This window comes from Rosa chinensis, chromosome 1, assembly GCF_002994745.2.
Source record: "Rosa chinensis cultivar Old Blush chromosome 1, RchiOBHm-V2, whole genome shotgun sequence".
Lineage (NCBI taxonomy): Eukaryota > Viridiplantae > Streptophyta > Magnoliopsida > Rosales > Rosaceae > Rosa > Rosa chinensis.
Window position 1 is genome coordinate 6,275,596 of NC_037088.1, and position 18,748 is coordinate 6,294,343.

General features: G+C 41.8%; 1 long non-coding RNA gene across 1 annotated transcript; it reads right to left on the reverse strand.

Moving 5' to 3' along the window:
* Window positions 1–12,481: 12,481 nt before the first annotated feature.
* On the reverse strand, window positions 12,482–14,165 carry LOC121051580. The gene is made up of 3 exons (XR_005806131.1): window positions 14,107–14,165; window positions 13,539–13,653; window positions 12,482–12,702 (listed from the first exon to the last, which is right to left on the reverse strand). It is a non-coding gene; the product is annotated as an uncharacterized LOC121051580 (long non-coding RNA).
* Between the last annotated feature and the right edge of the window lie 4,583 nt (window positions 14,166–18,748).

Here is an 18,748-nt window from a genome sequence, read left to right on the forward strand (position 1 = left end):
CTTTTACAATCAGCAACAACAAACACTTCTAAATATTGAAGTGAATCAAATCCGTTCAGAGGATAATGTAGCGGACTTGTTTACCAAGTCGTTACCTAAATCCACTTTCGAGAAACATGTGAAGAGCATCGGATTAAGAAAGTTATCTGAACTCCCATAATTGTAGACATCAAGGGGAGACCTTGACATCAGGGGGAGGTATGATGTCTACATGTTCGATCTCGAAGAGTGAAGGACGTGTTGTGCTCTTTTTGCCCTTCGACTAGGGTTATTTTTGTCCCACATGGTTTTTATTACTTGGCAAGGTTTTTAGTGAGACAACGGTCAAAGTATCATCATCGAGTTTAAGCGGCACAAGGGGGAGAGTTGAAGGATGTCGACTACTCCACATTCACGCCCGTTGTGCTCTATTTCTCCTTCGACCAGGGTTGTTTTTCCCACAAGATTTTTTTTTCTTGGCAAGGTTTTTGACGAGGCAACTTAGAAACGCATAGCAGAGGCAACACTATTGACATGGAATATCCAAGGGGGAGTGTTGTAAATGATAATGAATATTCATGCAATAGGTATTGCTTAATGTATGCTATGGACATACTCGTAATGTATGCGATTGACAGACTCGAAATGTATGCGATTGACAAACTCGTAATGTATGCGATTGACAAACTCGTAATGTATGCGATTGACATACTTGTAATGTGCGATTGATTAGTATAGCTATTATGTATTGCTTTTTGTATCCATGATGTAACCCTATATAAACCTCTTGGTGAGATGAATACAACACAATACAATTTTTCCAATTCTCTACAACAATAAATAGAATTCTATATATTAAAGTTATATTCAAATTTGACATCTCCATTAGAGCTAAAATTAGTCAAAATGTTGCTATATCAAATTTGCCATGTCATATGTCAAATTCAAATTTGACTAAAGCAAAAAAAACAAAGCTATTGGAGAAGCTCTTAAGGAGGAGTACCACCACTGCAACCTAAAGGGTGATTGTGCCCGCATTCAAAAAAAAAAAAAAACTACATAATTCTACTCAAAAAACTATAAGTGCTGCCCCAAAATAATAAATATGTTGTATCATTAAATTGTTATCAACCCCTGCAAGCAAGTATATTCTACAAGGATAATGATTGATATTGTACTTACATGCCATGACCAGTCTGGAGAAAGACATCAAGAGCCATCCAGTAAGATGTACCCTTCAGAGACTTGGCACCAGTAGCCATAAATATTCCTATGGATCTATTTTATCCTTTCCACAAAATGGAATTAAGCGAACCAATTTATTATGTTTGTTATGAAATTCAAGTAATTTCATCCAATATCTCGTTTTAAGTTTAATTCAAGAGAGAATCTTATGTACAGCAGATGTGCCACGTGGCTGGTACACCTAACCAATCATGTTTCTCTGTCTCTTAATTGTATTTTGAAACTACCCCTGTTTTATTAAATGAAATGCCCAAAACATCCCCCACTACTCCCCGTTTAAAAGAAATTCTTAGGTAGAACATACATGCCACTTGACTGACTTGACTGGTAAGTCCAGCCAATCATGTTTCTCTATCTCTTAGTTGTATTTCAAAACTACCATGTTTTATTAAAACGAAATGGCCAAAACATTCCCCACTACCCCCTACATGAGCCATAATTGGCTCGGCGTACCACCCATGTGACACGTCTGCCCTGCCTAAGATTCTCTCATACTTTAATGCTTCCAAATTAAACATAAAAATTTCTTCCCTCTTATGAGGTTATTAATTGTTGGACTAATTTCAGTTTACCCCCTTGAGGTTTGGGGTCGACATCTTGTGAGTCCCTGCAGTTTCAATACTGAAGGATGAGGAAGAGGAGTTGGGCTGCGAAGAGGAGGATGGAGATGGTGAAGCAGAGGCCAAAAGGCTAAAAGACGTTGGATTAGCCCTAAAGTGGGTATTTTTTGTTCAGATTATTTTTTTTGTCTTGAAATGACCATTTTAGCCCCATGTCAGATATAACACCGAACTCAAGAAATTGGACACGGCTGATGAAATTGAAAAGTACGAGGGTGTTACTAATTAAATTAAAACTATAGGGACTAACATGATGTCGACCCCAAATCTCAGGGGAATAAACTGAAATTAGTCCTTGATTGTTTCACATTAAACCTATGCAATTTTTAAATGCTAAACAAATTTAAATTTTTTGTTCATGTCAAACTAGTTTATAGATCACACACATTTCTTTTTTACATTTTTTTTTTATGAACTTGAACCAATCACATCTAACAGAATATTCCAATAAAGTTTTACATTTCTTACACTCAAAAATTTATATATATACATGTAGATCTCACAGTTAGCTGATGTGGTGAAAAAAGGTGGAGCAATGGTTTGGTCTACAATCTAAGATATATAGATTAAGGTGGGGATCATCATGTGGGCCTTCGGCTCTAAGCCCACCCGATCCGACCCTTTCTCAAATAGGGTAGGGTATGGGCCATGCAAATGATGCCCGACCCAGCTCTTTAAGCTCACCCAATTAAGTCCTAATAATTTATTATTATTATTATTATTATTATTATTATTATTTTTAAATGTGTTTCTCTTTTTTCTATAACATACAACTTATCTCTTTCTTTGTAATTGATTTCCTACGCTTTATTTTCTTTAATTTTTAGTTTCTTTTGTTAAACAACAATTAATACACACTATTCTAATAAAGATAGATTACATTGGTCCTTCTTACAAGCTATTCTATTAAAGATGAGATTTGCTACTGCATGGGTTGAGTTGATCATGGCTAGTATCCAGATAGTCAACTATTCTTTTTTGTTGAATGGAGAGGTTCGAGATTATGTCAGGCCTTCGAGGGATATCAAACAAGGGGACCCATTATCACCATACTTATTCATATTGTGTGCAGAGGGGCTCTCTTCATTAATTGAGCATTTTATTCAGCAGCAGTGGATTCAGGGGATTGTTATTACTCCTTTTGCGCCAAAAATACACCATTTGTTATTTGCTGATGACAGTTTTTTATTTGGCACAGCTACAAAAGAGGAGTGTCAGCAATACAAGAATATCATGTATACTTATGAAATTGCATCTAGGCAAAGAGTGAATTTGTAGAAGAGTATTGTGGCTTTTAGCAAGAATGTTGACATGGGTAGGCAAAACTACCTGGCCAGTCTGTTAGGAGTTCAGCGGGTAGATAAGCATGAAAAATATTTAGGCTTGCCTACTTACGTGGGGAGGTCAAAGACGGTGGCCTTTAGTTATTTAAAGGAGAAATTGACTAAGATGGTAGTGAGCTAGCGTGCTAAATTACTTAGTGGTGCCGGTAAAGAAATATTGATCAATGCAATTGCTCATACAGTACCAAACTGTGTTATGAATTGTTATATGTTGCCCTTAGGATTGTGTGAAGATCTACAACAACTTTGTGCCAGGTTTTGGTGGGGAGACTCTGAGGATAAGCAGAAAATACATTGGTGATCCTGGGATAGATTGTGTGTCCCTAAAAAAGAAGGTGGGATGGGCTTTAAAAATCTGCATTGGTTCAATTTAGCTATGTTGGCTAAGCAGGGATGGAGAATTTTACAGAATCCAAATTTTTTGATTGCGCGATTGTATAAAGCAATTTATTTTCCTGAGGATGATTTTTGTACTATAGAGTTGGGTAATAGTCCTTCTTTCCCTTGGAGTAGTATTTGGGAAGCTAGGGAGGTGCTATTAAAGGGGCTCATATGGCAAGTTGGTAATGGTGAAGCTATTGATATTTGGAGTGATTGTTGGTTGCCGGATTCTTTTCCACGATGCCCTTCTTCACCTCCTTCTAGGAATGCCCCAAGAAAGGTGTCAGAATTAATTGATCACGTTACAAAAAATTGGGATATTGAGAAGATTGAGCAATGGTTCTCTCCGGAGGATAGAGACTTAATCTTGAGTATCCATCTTAGTAAAAGAGCTCCACGTGATAGATTAGTATGACATTTTCGTAAAAAAAGGCATTTTCACTACTAATAGTGCTTATTATGTGGTTAGAGATGTAGCTTTGGGGTTGTACTTGGCTCCTCCTGCACCTCCAGATCAGTATAAGAAGTTATGGGCTTATTGTTTGGAATGCTAAAGTTCTGGGTAAAGTTGCTCTGCATGTGTGCAGATCGTGTGTTAACATTTTGCCTAATAGTAATTGGCTTAGCACTAAAGGCTATGTGGGGAATATGACATGTCCTCTATGTGACGTGGGTTTGGAAAATAATGTGCACCTTTTTACTCAATGTGGATATGCACATGAACTCTGGACAACAGCTGGTTTGACTATACCAACGCTACAAGTGTTAGATTTTAAGGATTGGCTATTACATGTAGTAGGTTGTCTAAGTAAAGAGCAGTTTGGTAAAGTAATGATGATTATATGGGCAATCTAGAAGAATATAAATACTCATGTGTGGGAGGGTGTCAAACAACACCCTTGTGATGCTGTTTTATTGTGAATGGGTTGGTTAGCAGAATTCTCAAATGCAAATGCTACTGGACGGCAACCAAGAGTACAAGGTCAAGGATGGGTAGCATCTGGGCAGGGTTGGTTGAAATTAATACTGATGGAGCCTTCTTATAGTAAAATGGCAGAGGAGAGGTGGCCTAATTTTCCGTTATGAAATGGGCAACTTTAAGGTTGCAGCTACCAATCCAATTAGGCACCTCACTTCTCCCTCTCACACGGAGTTGTTTGCACTGCATGAAGGAGTAAAGATGGCTAAACTCTTACACTTTGAGCATGTTGTCTTTGAAACAAATTGTTTAATCTTGGCTCAGGCTATGCACCAAGAAGAAGAAGACTTTTCTATGGTGAGTTTTCTTTTAGAAGATGTCAAGAACAGTATCAGAAGATATGTTGATTACAAGGTAGCCTATACTCCTCGTGAAGCAAATAAGATAACTCATACTTTAGCTAATCAAGCACTATGTAATAGTGATAGCCAAACTTGGTTTGGTATTGTTCCCGAAAGTATAAGGGATTTCATTTTAAATGAGTGTACTTTTTTTTTTTTTGATCTGTTACAACTAGTTTTTCGTGAGTCGAACTCACAACCTCCCACTTATAAAGGAAAGATTTATGCTACTAGACCAAACGGTACTTGTTAATTGTTTCAATGAAATTCCATTTAAAAAAAAAATTATTAATACACACACACACACACACACACATATGCGTGTTCTGAGGCTGACGTTCACAGAAGTTAAGAAATGCAGACGGAACAACTCCAGCTGTTGGATTTGTTCTAAATATGAGATCTAACGGTTCACTTGTATAAAGCTCACTTCCTTTGCTGAAGTATACAAAAAACCAAATAATCCACAACCTGCATTTTCACAAAACTGATCTCAAATGATTCAAATGAGCTTCAAAACCAGAAAAATCAGTGATCAATTAACATTGATTTTTGTTTTTCACTTTGAAATGAATCTCTCAACACCAAAAGGGTCGCATCAAAGAAGACTGTACCATTTTTCATGCACTCATGGCAGAAAACAAATACTGATATCTAAATTTTGATTTAACAGAAAAAAAATATTATGATGAAGAAGCGAGTTTGATCTCTTTCATTGAATTGAAGAACAGAAAACAACAAATCAAAAGAAGTATCGCATATTGTTTTTATACCCATTGAGCAAATCCTTAGATTTGAAATTTGGAAATCCAAAGCTAGCCAATAGATTTGCGTCTAAAAGGGAATAACTGATTTCTTTGGAAAAAAATCTAATCTTCATATCTCTTTCTCAATTTGAATCTCTGATGCTTGAAAGAATTTAGATGGAGTGAATGGAGAAGTAGAGGATATCGACAAGCATTTCAGCAAAAAAAAAGGAAAAAAAAAAAGGTGGTGTTCAAGTAAATCTTTATTTGTGTGTCTGGCCCAAACTCTAGGTTACTTGACCTAGTGGTAATAGGGTTCAATTAGAAGGATCTAGATTCCTAATCAATGTACGATTACTTTCCTTGTATGATTAAGATTATATGCATTGTAATCCTCTATATAAAGAGGCCCCTATTATCAATGAGAATACACAGAAAATTCCTCTCAATTTCAGTTTCTCTACAACACGTTATCAGCACAAGCTCTAAAAACCAAAACTCTTCTTCACCAAAACTGCCGCAAGCTCCTAGCCCTTGCTAGCCATGCCGTAAGCTGCCCCTGCAGCCCTTGCGCACCCATGTGCCACCTACTACCCCTACAGCCCTTGTGCACCCATGTGCCACCTACTGCCCATGCAGCACTGCGGCACGCCTGCTGCCCCTGCAGCACAGCAGCTCTCTCGTTCTTGTGCAGATCAGCCTGCTTACATGCCCCGAAACATCTTGTTCGGGACCTCTGATCAAAATCCTTTCTTCATCAAAGTTGTTCATCTCTGTCTATTCTATCTGACCTTCAAATTTCAGCTCTATTAGAATCGTTTTGAGGCCTGTACAGTATTCGAGGTGGGAGCTGTTTAGCATGCTCTTTCCTGTGCATATCAGTCAGATTGCAAGCCCCGAAACTTCTATTTTGGAACTTCAGATCAAAATTATTCCTTCATGAAAGTTGTTTACCTCTGTCTCTTCTATCTGACCTCCAAATTTTAGCCCTATTGGAGTCGTTTTGGGACCTGTACGCCAATCAGAGTGGGAGCTGTTCAGAAGCTAATCTGCTCTGAATTTCAACAAGTTTGATTTGCCTAGGACTGAAGCTCGTTTGCAATCCTATAATGAGGATCGAATAAGCTCCACAATCCTAAGAGTTTTGGTTTCTAAAAGTTCCTGTTTTTGAGTTTTTATTTCAATTTCTCTTCTTTTCTCGGGGGTTTGCACACTCTCTTCTTCTACCCCCCCTTTTCTTCATCATAGGGGAGACCTAATTAAGCCGAACTGTGGGGGTTCCTGCTCACTCGAAGCTTAGAGCTTGTTGAGATCTCCAAACTTAGAGTTTGTAGAGAATTTATGATCGACTATTTGCATCATTGTTTCAATCTAATCCAACCCCTCTTGGAATAGAATTTCTTGGAAGCGACTACGCTCTGAAATTCCTAATTTCTTGGAAGCGACTACGCTCAGAAATTTTATTTGCTTTCGTAGTAGCCTTACTCACTCCGAAACTGACCCTAATTTCTTTTTCTCTTTCAGGATGAGTAACCTGAACAAATTGGACTTTGCCCCATTGGGAATAACTGGCTCTGGATATCACAGATGGGTTCGTGATGTCTGCCAACATCTCAAGGCCGATGGAATCCTAGATACGATTCTCGAGCCTAGCCAGGACGTGCTAACTGTTAAGCAAGCTCAAGCTTTGGAAACAAATAGAGCAGCCTTAGAGGCAAATAAGGCGAAAGTCATCATCCTAATGACTCGTCATATGGATGATTCGCTCCAGTACGAGTGTATGAATGAAGAAGACCCCAGAAGGATGTGGGTCTCACTCGAAGAAAGATTTGGCAACGTTCGTGACTCCATGCTTCCTGAACTAGAAGTGAGATGGCATAGCCTCCGCTTCAATGATTTCAAGTCAGTTCTTGACTACAACTCGGAAGCACTTCGCATTAAATCCTTCATGGAATTCTGTGGTAAAGAAATCACAAATGCGATGTTGATTGAGAAGACTATCTCTACCTTCCCCGTCTCTGTATTGATGGTTGCTAAGAACTATCGAATCGATGTTACTGCAAGACGAATCACAAGGTTTCATGAGCTTATTGGAGCTATGAATGTCGCTGAAAAGCATGACAACATCCTTATGAAGAACTATAATTCAAGATCCGTGGGAACAGAGCATATTCCGGAATCCAATTATAATCGTGCCCCAAAGAGAGGGCGCCAAGAGCGAAACCCTAATCTTAGGGATACATTTGGACGTTCTGGTCCATATAATCGCTCTACTTGGGAAGGTAACCGCCAAAATAGGCGAACACGGAACCGAAGAGGTCAACGTGGAAAGAGCGAGGGAGGCAACACCTCTGGCCATGTTGGTGGTGCCACCAACACTAAGAGCCATCTAAATGACGCTTTCAAAGCACCTCAATCAATGGAGTTTGAGCAAAGAGATGTATGTTCTCGATGTGGAGTGTCTGATCATTCGGCACACAATTGTAGAACTCGTGAAGAAATTGTTACCACCTACAGATCATATTGTGAAGCAAGAGAAGCTCACTATATGGAACAAGAAGATCAAGAAGATGATCTAGAGTAAAGGGTTGAAGACTACAAATATGGCTGGGATCAATAGATCGCCAATTCTGTTTAAGTCTTTATTTTTCCAAGAGATGTAAGAGGCGATTACCATATACTTTGTAGTAGATGCCTGGTTTAGTCTTTCTTCAAAGTAGGCTCACCCAAAGTACTTGTGATGTCTAGGAAGGTTCTGCGATTAGTGGTACTTAAGCGAGCATTGCTCCACCGACATCTCTCTACTTACCTGGTCACATTTATTTTGGAATTGCCGAAAGAAGATAGACGACTACCATTTGTTTGCATTAACTAGCATTTTGGATTAGATTTTTTTGTCAAAGAGACAATGATGTAACTCCATTGGCTTATGAATAAAATTTCGAGTTCTTTTCATTATAACTCAATTTTGATTATGAGCATATTACTTTGTGACTACGATGGCTGAGTCATCAGTATTAATTCAAGGACATGGAATAGCCCAAGTTCCATTTGCCAAAATGGCACCTTGATTATTGTCACAGAAACTCTCTACGCTTCTAGGGCAAATTGCACCTATGAATAACCAACGGATTCCATGCGAAAACGCATGTAGAGAATGGAAATGAGTTCTTTTGCAAATGCTCTAACGATTGCAAATAAAGGCGCATCTTAGAGAAGTTTATGTGTCTCTCTAGTGGACTCTATGTCACTATTCAAGCTATTAAATCCAATGAAGTTATGAGAGAAAATCTCCTGGATTTAGACACATATTGGCTTTGTCATGACAGATAGGTCATCCTAGTCATGATATGATGATCCGTATACTAAAGACTTTACACGGACATCCATTCTTCAGAGTGAGAAGAAGCAAGAATCGAAAATTGATTCCTGGACTTAGTAAGACAGCAGCCACCGCAGCATCTGGCGCTGCAGCTGTCTTGGGACGCCATAGGGCCGCCCAAGTCCCTCGTGATGATGCCATAAAAGGCGCCAACCATGAGCATGATGCCATGGTTGTTCCTCCCAATGGCAATGACGCCATACATACTCATTCCTATGGCCCCAACGCCATAATGGGAGATGTAGTCAAACATTTTGCTTCTAATAGCGCTACAGACGCTCAGGCCCAACCAAAATCCTTATTGGTTGCTTCTAAAGCCTCTCGCTCATTTCACAAAGCCCATTCCTTAAGGTAATTAGGACTGAGACCGTCCTATGCAAAGGATATGACAATACTCACTCTGTTCTTACAAAGAATCCGTAGGGATTCTGTGGACTGATATAACCAACTTGCGGAAGTTTAAATATCTCATGAGGTTGGTTGATATCCAAACACGTTGCTCATGTGTTGTGCCATTGTCCACCTATAAATATTGCTGATGCTACACTCCTAGCGCATATCATATGACAACGGGCTCACTCTCCAAATCATCCTATTCAGTCAATTGGATTTGACTGTGCTAGAGAGTTTACATCGAAGACTTTCGATTGTTATTGCAATGGGACTAATGTTGGACATTATATTCCCATGAACACACCCAATTGGTCTCACGGAAACGACTACGATGATAGTCTGAACATTGGTAATGCGCACCAATCTTCTTACAACCGCTTGGGGTGATGCAATATCGCATGCAGCTATGCTAATTCGTCTACGACCTCCCACCACTCAATCTACCTCTGCGTTACAGCTAGTGACTGGGTACAAGTATCATACTTACGCATATTTGAGTGTGCCTTTATGTGCCAATTGCGCCACCACAGCGCTCTATGATGGGTCCTTACAGACGAATGAGCAACTACGTTGGATTTGAGATTTCAACAATCGTCTGCCACTTAATGCCCTTGCAAGGCAATCTCATTACCGCTAGATTTGCGGGTTGTCACTTTGATGAGACAGTCTTCCCGTCGTTAGGGGGAGATAAGAACATGGATTTCAGCAGGAACGACAGGCATTGTCGTAGTCTGTCCCCACTATGTCTCATCTCGATCCCCATTAAAGTGATGAGATCACACAAATATGCTGCAAACAAACCTGAAAGGAAGGAGGTCCTTACGAGAGGATGTAGCGCCACCCTACACGGAGGTAGGCATGGCGCCAACGCCAAAGAGAGTGGCACTCTGGCGTTATAGGCCATGGCCCCAGTTAGGATACGTGGGAGGCCCATGGGTTCGAAGGATACTTTGGCACATTCCAATCCTTTGATCATCAAGACTCAAAATCCGTCTCATGAGTATCTTTTGGGTTATGGTTATCATTGGGGGACCCCTCAACGTCAGAACCTATTCTTGAGAAGATAGAGCTCTATGAAAATTACACTAGTGTACATGAGACGTGGGATAGAAACTCCATCATAATTGATGATGTAGTTGCGCATTTCATTGTGCATGAGTTTGTTTGAGTCCGATGACATTAAACCACACTCCGTTGATGAATGAATGCCAACGTAGAGAGATTTGGCCTAGCTAAATGGAAAGATGCGATCCAGGTTAAGTTGGATTCTCTAACGAAGAGGAAGATTTTTGAGCCAGTGATGCCAACACCTCCTAACATAAAACCTATTGACAAATGGGTCTTCGTTAGAAAGCGTCATGAGAAAAGGAGATGGCAATCTCGCCTTATGGCGCAAGGCTTCTCACAATACTCCCTAGAATCGACTACGATGAGACATATTCTCTCGTAATGGATGTCCTTGCACTCCACTACCCTGTCAGTTTGGTAGTTTCCGAATAACTGAACATGCAGCTTACAAATGTGGTCACTACGTATCTCTATGGAGATCTAGATACGGAATATACATGAAGGTTCATGGTGAACTTCATTTACCCAAGTCAAGTGGTTCTAGACCACGGAACGCATTTACAAAGAGGTTGAAACGCTCACTAAAATGACTACTTGATTGGGAAGGGATATGCCCACGCGTTTCCATAACAAGTTTCGGATTTTATCGCGGTTCATGTTGGACATAATCTTGGAAGCCCTTAAAAAGTTAAGGGAAACCGTTGAACACTTGAAATCCGATTTTGAGATGAAGCATTATAGGAGAACACAATTATGTCTCATTTTGGAACTTGAGCATCGTGTTGATAGATGCTTAGGCATTTTGACAAAGTCAAACCTTCAAGCACCCCCATGATCGTCCGTAGTTTTGATCCTGAAAAGTATCCTCTTCGTCCAAAGGATGATGACGAAGATGTGCTAGATAGGCGCATTATTGTACTTAGCTCAATGCACAAGACCGGACATCTCATTTACAATGAACTTGTTAGCTAGATATAGCTGTGCGCCAACGTGACCCCATTGGATTGGTGTAAAAGATATCTTTCGATACTTGATGTACGATTCCTATAGAGAGAAGATGAATTTGGACCCATCACACATCAGAAACGTCGCCAACACTGGCCTACTTTCTCTATCCCTATCCGAAAACGATATAAGTGTTTTGGAAGGTTTTGCTGATGCTGGGTACCTCTCTCACCCACACAAAGGTCGCTCCCAAACTGGTTAAGTGTTCACCATGGGAAAAGACCGTGATATCTTGGAGGTCTACAAAACAAACCGTAGTCGCTATATCTTCGAACCATGCAGAGATTATTGCTCTTCACGAAGTGGTTCGTGAATGTTTATGGATTTGATCCATAATCACGCATGTTCGAACAATTGTGGTTTGAAGTCTACCACAAGATGAGCCTACGAGCATTTAGGATAACGCTGTTCGTTTTGAACAAATGAAGCAAGGCTACATCAAAAGCGACAACACCAAGCATAATCAGCAACAACAGACTCTCCTCAAATACCAAAGTGACAATACTAAAAAGAATTGCTTTTGCTACGCCTATTTTGCGACGGCAAATTGGGCTTTTGCGACGGAAAAAACTTTTCGCGACGGAAAATTGAGCCTTTTGCGACGGAAATGTTGGCGTTGCAATAGGTGGCGTCACAAAATCCATTTGCGACGGTAAAATGCCGTCGCAAAAAGTATTTGTGTCTGAAAACTGGTGCCGTCGCAATGGCTAAACTATTTGCGACGGATACTTTGCCGTCGCAAAAAGATATTTTATTTTAAAAAAAATTGGGGTGAATTTGTTGCGACGGATACTTTACCGTCGCAAAAGAATATTTCATTTATAAAAAGTAAAAAAATAAAAAATAAAGTGCTAGGCCTAATCTTTATGATGAGCAGCCAATTATTCACAAGTAATTTGTGAAACACCGCATTGTTGCATATATATACATTGCTTCCTTCCCTTCCTTTCGTAATAATTTTCCTATTCAAGTTAGTATACTGTGAATGTTGCTTTCAAGTTTGGAGAAACAGAAAACCATATTTATAGATACAAAACACCCAATACTCTGTCAAGAATTTGCAACAACAGAAAAACCAATATGTATAATTTAACAATAGCCATCCAACTGCTTCTATTCTAGGTACAAACAGAGAATCAAGCTTGTTGTCCATATTATCCTCACCAGTTGTGAGTTCGCTTTGTAACACCAAGAGTGATAGCTAGCACTGCAATAATTGACTGAAAATGAAGTATATAGTTCCATGTTAGGGCACGAAATGTATAAAAACCTCACTTTAGAGAAACCAAGAAAGACGAATACACTTAACTTTCACAAACGAAAACATTAAGTACTGGATAAGGGATGAATACAGGATAAGCCAAAGAAAAACGGGCTGCATGCCTCCAACCACATTTTCTACTTTCACAAATAGACATGAGGAGAACATGAAACCTCAGACATGCACCTAGAATTACCCTTACGACTAACAAGGCTCATAAGTAGCAAGATGTGAACATTGCGTGATAGGTTTAAACAGTCCTATTATATAAATATGGTGCCATGAACTAATTAAACAAATCCCTAAAATGGTATGTAGCTTCAAACAGGCAGAACAGATACGGCTACAATATATATTGCAAGCACACAAATTTTAAAGGACTACCAGAAGTTCAGGCAAATTGCACGCTACAACAAACTTGACTGGAACACAAACTTTCCAAACAATCATAATCAACACTATGTTCTAATCCAAAATGCCAGTTTCTATAATATATGCAAAATTCCCTTATATCATTAAGCTTATCCTGAGTTTGAATAGAATATCAACAAAAACTAGATACTCATACAGCCACTCTGTAACCTTGGTGACAAAATTCAAGAACGTGAAGATCGAAGCTATTTGCCAATTCATGAACATGGAACTGTACTTATGAGGAAACGCAAACAACAAAGAAAACTGCTTCTGGAAATCCATCATTACAAAATAATCACAGTTATAAATATACAGGGATATATTTGATTAGAAAACATTACTTAGCAGTTAGCACGTAAAATGAAATGAAGGAAAACTTACTGCTAATGTGCATGCAACATATCCAAGTTTTTCTCTGTAGTCCACCCTCACACAAAGTAAAATAAAAGTTCCAATATACCAGGGGATGCCACCAAGAAAGAACCCCATTATAAACCTTCAAAGACAGTGAAATTGTATTCTGTCAGTTACAGCCAGCCAGAATATGCTAATTGAAATATGCATTCAAAGTCAAATATACAATCGAAGTTCATAATGAATAATCTACGATGTCTTTCATATCAGATATCATGATCCCTTCTTTTTTCTTGGTCTGAAGATATCATACTATCTGATTTAAAAACTAGCTTGTTTGAAGAAATAACTCTGTAAGCACAGAGTTATCCATTCGATTAATCTCTTTCAGCTCGAAAGTGATCACTATGATTTGCACAAACAACACAATTCATACCGGAAAACATTTTTGCTTAGTTTGATCCCCAAAACCATCAATCTTAATTCTTTAGGGTTTATTTATACACAAATTTCAGTGCCCTAAAACACAGAATGGCATAAACAAACAATAAAAAATAAAAAACTGAGAAATAAGAGTGAAAGTGAATCAACTCACAATAACTAGCCGCTTCCAAGACCACAGCACGGAAGCCTTCGTTCCCTCACAGGCCTTCCCTCAACAACAACATAACCTGAACAAAGATCAAACCAAAAATCTTAAGCTCGAAATTGAAATTGGAAAACAAACGAGCTACGGATCATCGATTGAGATAGTTACCGGTGACAGCTACGGCGGTATGTCTGACCCCTTCGTCCATATGGACACCTTCAAGATGGTCACCAACAATAATGTTCGATGACGCCACCCTATGCCACTTGTTTAGTGAAACGTTGGACAGTGAGGCAATGAGCTGATTCTTTGAGTGTCCGCCGGGATCCATTAACTCGTTCCACGCACTCTCACACGCTTTCCTCTCTCGGTTCATCTTATTGTCTGTCGGACACCACAACACGAGTCAGTTGTTCAATGTCAAGCAGGGTACAGAGGAAACACTGAAGGAGTTTGTCACGAGGTGGCTAGCAGCAGCATCTCAATGCAGCGATCTGGATAAAACAATGGCAACGGCGGCCTTCAAGCAGGGGCTCCTTAAAGGGCCGTTTCTCTATCACCTCAATTACAATCATCCAAATGCTGTGTACGACTACGTCATGAGTGAAGCGGTTATTCATGCCCAGACAGAGTTCGTCACATATGGAAAAACTCCACTGCCACCACCAACACCAACAAAGGCAGCACAACCCCCCTCCAATCATCAGGAGACCGCTAGCAAGACCCCTGCTACGTGGCCAACTGATAAGAAAAGAGAGTGGCAACATGGCCACTACCAAAGCAAACGGCAGAAGGACCAACATTATAAGGGCAACCGCCCAGTCCACGGGGACAACTGCAACAAGCAGACGGAGTCCTCTCAGCGGTATGTAGTGTTTACAGTTCTCACAGCCTCGTATGAAGAAATTTACGATCGGTGCAAAGCTCAGATCCCACCGCCACCCCCAGGAAGATACCCAAAAAAGGGAAAACCAAGGAACACCGGCAGGTGGTGCAAATACCACGAGGACAGCGGTCACAACACAAAGAGCTGCAATGCTCTCAAAACGGCCATTGAGACCTTATACCGTGAGGGCAAGATGGAACAATTCAAGGTGTGCCAACCACCACCTGTGGTGGCCAACATTGAACCATTGGGCCGCATCAACACCATCGACGATGGTGCTCCAATCACTAACATGTCTCATAGGGCAAGAAAACGCTATGCACCCTCCAACCACCCCAAGGAGGTCTGCAACATCCGCTATGAGAGATCCGCTAAGCTCCAAAAGTCTAGTTGGGAGCCCATCACCTTCTCAGAGGAGGAGGAGCGCGGAGTGTATCTACCCCACCACGACCCATTCTTGATCGACGCAATTCTCGATAAACGATCAGTGGGAAGAATCCTGGTGGATAGCAGGTCCGCTGCCAACATCATATTCAGCAGGTGTTAAAACCACCTCCAGCGAAACAGGAAATTACTCCAGGATCATGAGCCACTGCTCAGTTTCTCCGATGATGTCACGCAACCGCTAGGTTTTGATTACATGCGGATAGCAATTGGCGCTAGTCCATGTACGGCGGAGATACATACAGAATTCATAGTTGTCGACTGTTTCAGTTCATATAACGCCATCATTGGGCGACCGGCACTCAACAAGCTCAAATGCATCATAACCGGGTATATGCTTCTCATGAAGTTCCCCACACCCAACGGCACGGGCTGTGTGAAGGGAAGTCAACAATTGGTGCGAGAATGTTATTCAACGACTATAGCACGGTCAACGCGCCGCCATGAGATTCTAACTGTGGGAAACCCTCCACTGCCACCTAATATCTTTGAGGATCCTAGGGATGATGAGGAAAAATATGTAATGAAGGAGCCTGTCAACCCAGAAACATCCTGAGAGAGTTGTCAGCATCTCCGACGAACACCCTGAGTGGACGGTCCGCATAAGCGCTCTGCTAGATCCAGAGGTGACGGCGAAACTCACTCAGCTCCTACGTGACATCGCTACCGTCTTTGCATGGTCATATACGGACATGCCAGGTATCTCCTCGGAAATCATCACACACAAGTTGAGTATCAAACCATCCTTCTATCCTGTCAAGCAGAGGAGGAAGGCCTTCGACGAGGAAAAGTACCGTGCAATAGGGGAACAGGTTGCCAAGCTTCAGAGCATCGGATTCATCAGCCAAGTCATCTATCCCCAGTGGATATCCAACCTGGTCATGGTCAAGAAGCCCAGCGGAAAGTGGCGGATGTGTGTCGACTTCAAGAACCTTAACAAGGCATGCCCCAAGGACAGCTTCCCGCTGCCCCGCATTGATCAACTGGTCGATGCAACCGTCGGGCATGAGCTGCTCAGCATGATGGACGATTTCTCCGGCTATAATCAGATCAAGATGCACCCCGGCGACCAAGAATGCACCACCTTCACCACCGACAAGGGCCTGTACTGCTACAATGTTATGCCTTTCGGTCTGAAGAATGCCGGTGCAACTTATCAATGACTGATGAATGCCATGTTTGCTGAACATCTCGGCAAAATAATCGAGGTCTATGTGGACGACATGTTGGTCAAAAGCATAAAAGCCAGCGGGCATGTGGCAAACCTCAGAATCATATTCGCCATTCTCCTAGCTTATGGTATGCGCCTCAACCCAGAAAAATGCTTATTTGGCGTCACCACCAACAAATTTCTAGGTTATATCGTCAGTGAACGAGGAATAGAGGCCAACCCTGACAAGGTACAGGCCATCCTCAACTTGAAGGCCCCAAAGTGGAAGGTACACGTCCAGAGCCTCCAGGGCAAACTAACCGCCCTTTCCCGGTTCATCTCCAGACTCACTGACAGATGTGCTCCATTTTTCAAAGTCTTCAAGACGACCCACAAGAAGGTCATCTACTAGAATCCAGAGTGTCAGGCGGCGTTCCAGGGCTTGAAAGATTACTTGATAGCAGTACCACTTCTTTCCATTCCTGTCCAAGGAGAAACGTTGTACATATACCTAGCAGTATCACAGTCAGCGGTAAGCTGCGCAATTGTCTGACGAGAAAGCCAGAATGAGGTCCCGGTGTTCTATGCCGGCAGAGGCATGAACGGAGCGGAAACAAGATATCCTCCCCTGGAGCAACTTGCTCTCGCACTCATTGTTGCCACTAGACGCCTCCGCCAATACTTTCAGGCCCACAAAATTCATGTCTTAACAAATCAACCGCTGAGGCAGGTAATGCAGAACCCCGAACACTCAGGGCGCCTCAGCAAGTGGGCCATTGAGCTCAGCGAGTTCGACATTGAATACAAGCCACGCACCGCCATGAAAGGCCAGGCCATGGCAGACTTTATTGCTGAGCTCACCGACCGTCAAGTCAAACAAAACACGACAGAGACAGGAGAGGAAGTAATAACCGCTGAGGAGCCAACCCCCTAGCAATCAGACTGGAACTTGCACGTTGACGGCTCAGCTTGCTCCAAGGCCAGGTCAACGACAGTTTCCAGGCCAAGGACCAACAGTTAGCGACATACTTAGGGTACGTCAAGACGCTGCTCAAAAAATTCAAATTTCATACCATCACACAGATCCCCAGGGAAAGGAATGTCAGGGCTGATTCGCTGGCAAGACTAGCAACCGCTCAACCACATCAAAGTCTAGCGGACACAAAGGTGGAGTGTCTTGATAAGCCAAGCATCACAAAAACCCTAGCGGAAATTTTCAACATTGAGCTCAATCCCAGATGGATGGATGAAATCATCGAATACAAGCGCAGTGGAACACTGCTGGTGGATAAGGTGGAAGCACGACAGCTCCAGCAGAGAGCAACCCGCTACAACATCCAGAATGGCTAGCTTTACTGCCAGGGGTTCACCCATCCTAACTTACGGTGCCTAACCCCAGATGAGGGAAGGGCCGTTCTCGTAGAGATACACGGCGGAGAATGTGGAAATCACTCTGGCACCAGATCCCCTGAAAATCGCACAATGCGACAAGGCTACTTTTGGCCTACGCTCGGCGACGATGCTAGAACGGTATCAAAGTCTTGCCACAAATGTCAACAATATGCTGACCTCCCCCACGCCCCGGCTGAACCTCTGTCAACCATCATTGGTCCATGGATTCACTCAACATAGGGCCTAGACTTAATGGGAAAATTCCAAACCGCCAAAGGCCAATTCAAGTACATCATTGTTGCTATCGACTACAACAGCAAGTGGATAGAGGCGGAGCCATTAACGGCAATAACAACCGCCAAGGTCACTCACTTCCTCTGGAAGAACATCTACTGTAGCTATGGGGTCCCCCACACAATCATCACAGACAACGGCATACAGTTCAATAACAAGGAACTCATATCTTTCACCGCCAACCTGGGCACCAAGATGAGTTTTGCACTTGTGGCTCACCCACAAACAAACGGCCAAGTCGAAGCAGCAAACAAGATAATCAAGAAGCTGCTGAAAAAGAAACTCGACGATGCCAAGGGTTTATGGGCGGAGAAACTCCTGGAAGTTCTGTGGGCTATCAGAACCACCCCTACTTCCGCTACTAGTGAAACACCATTCTGCATGACATTTGGATCTAAGGCTGTCCTACCAATTGAGGTAACCCAGCCAACCGCCAGGATCGAGGGCTACTGCCCCTAGACCAACGCCGATGGCGTCAACCT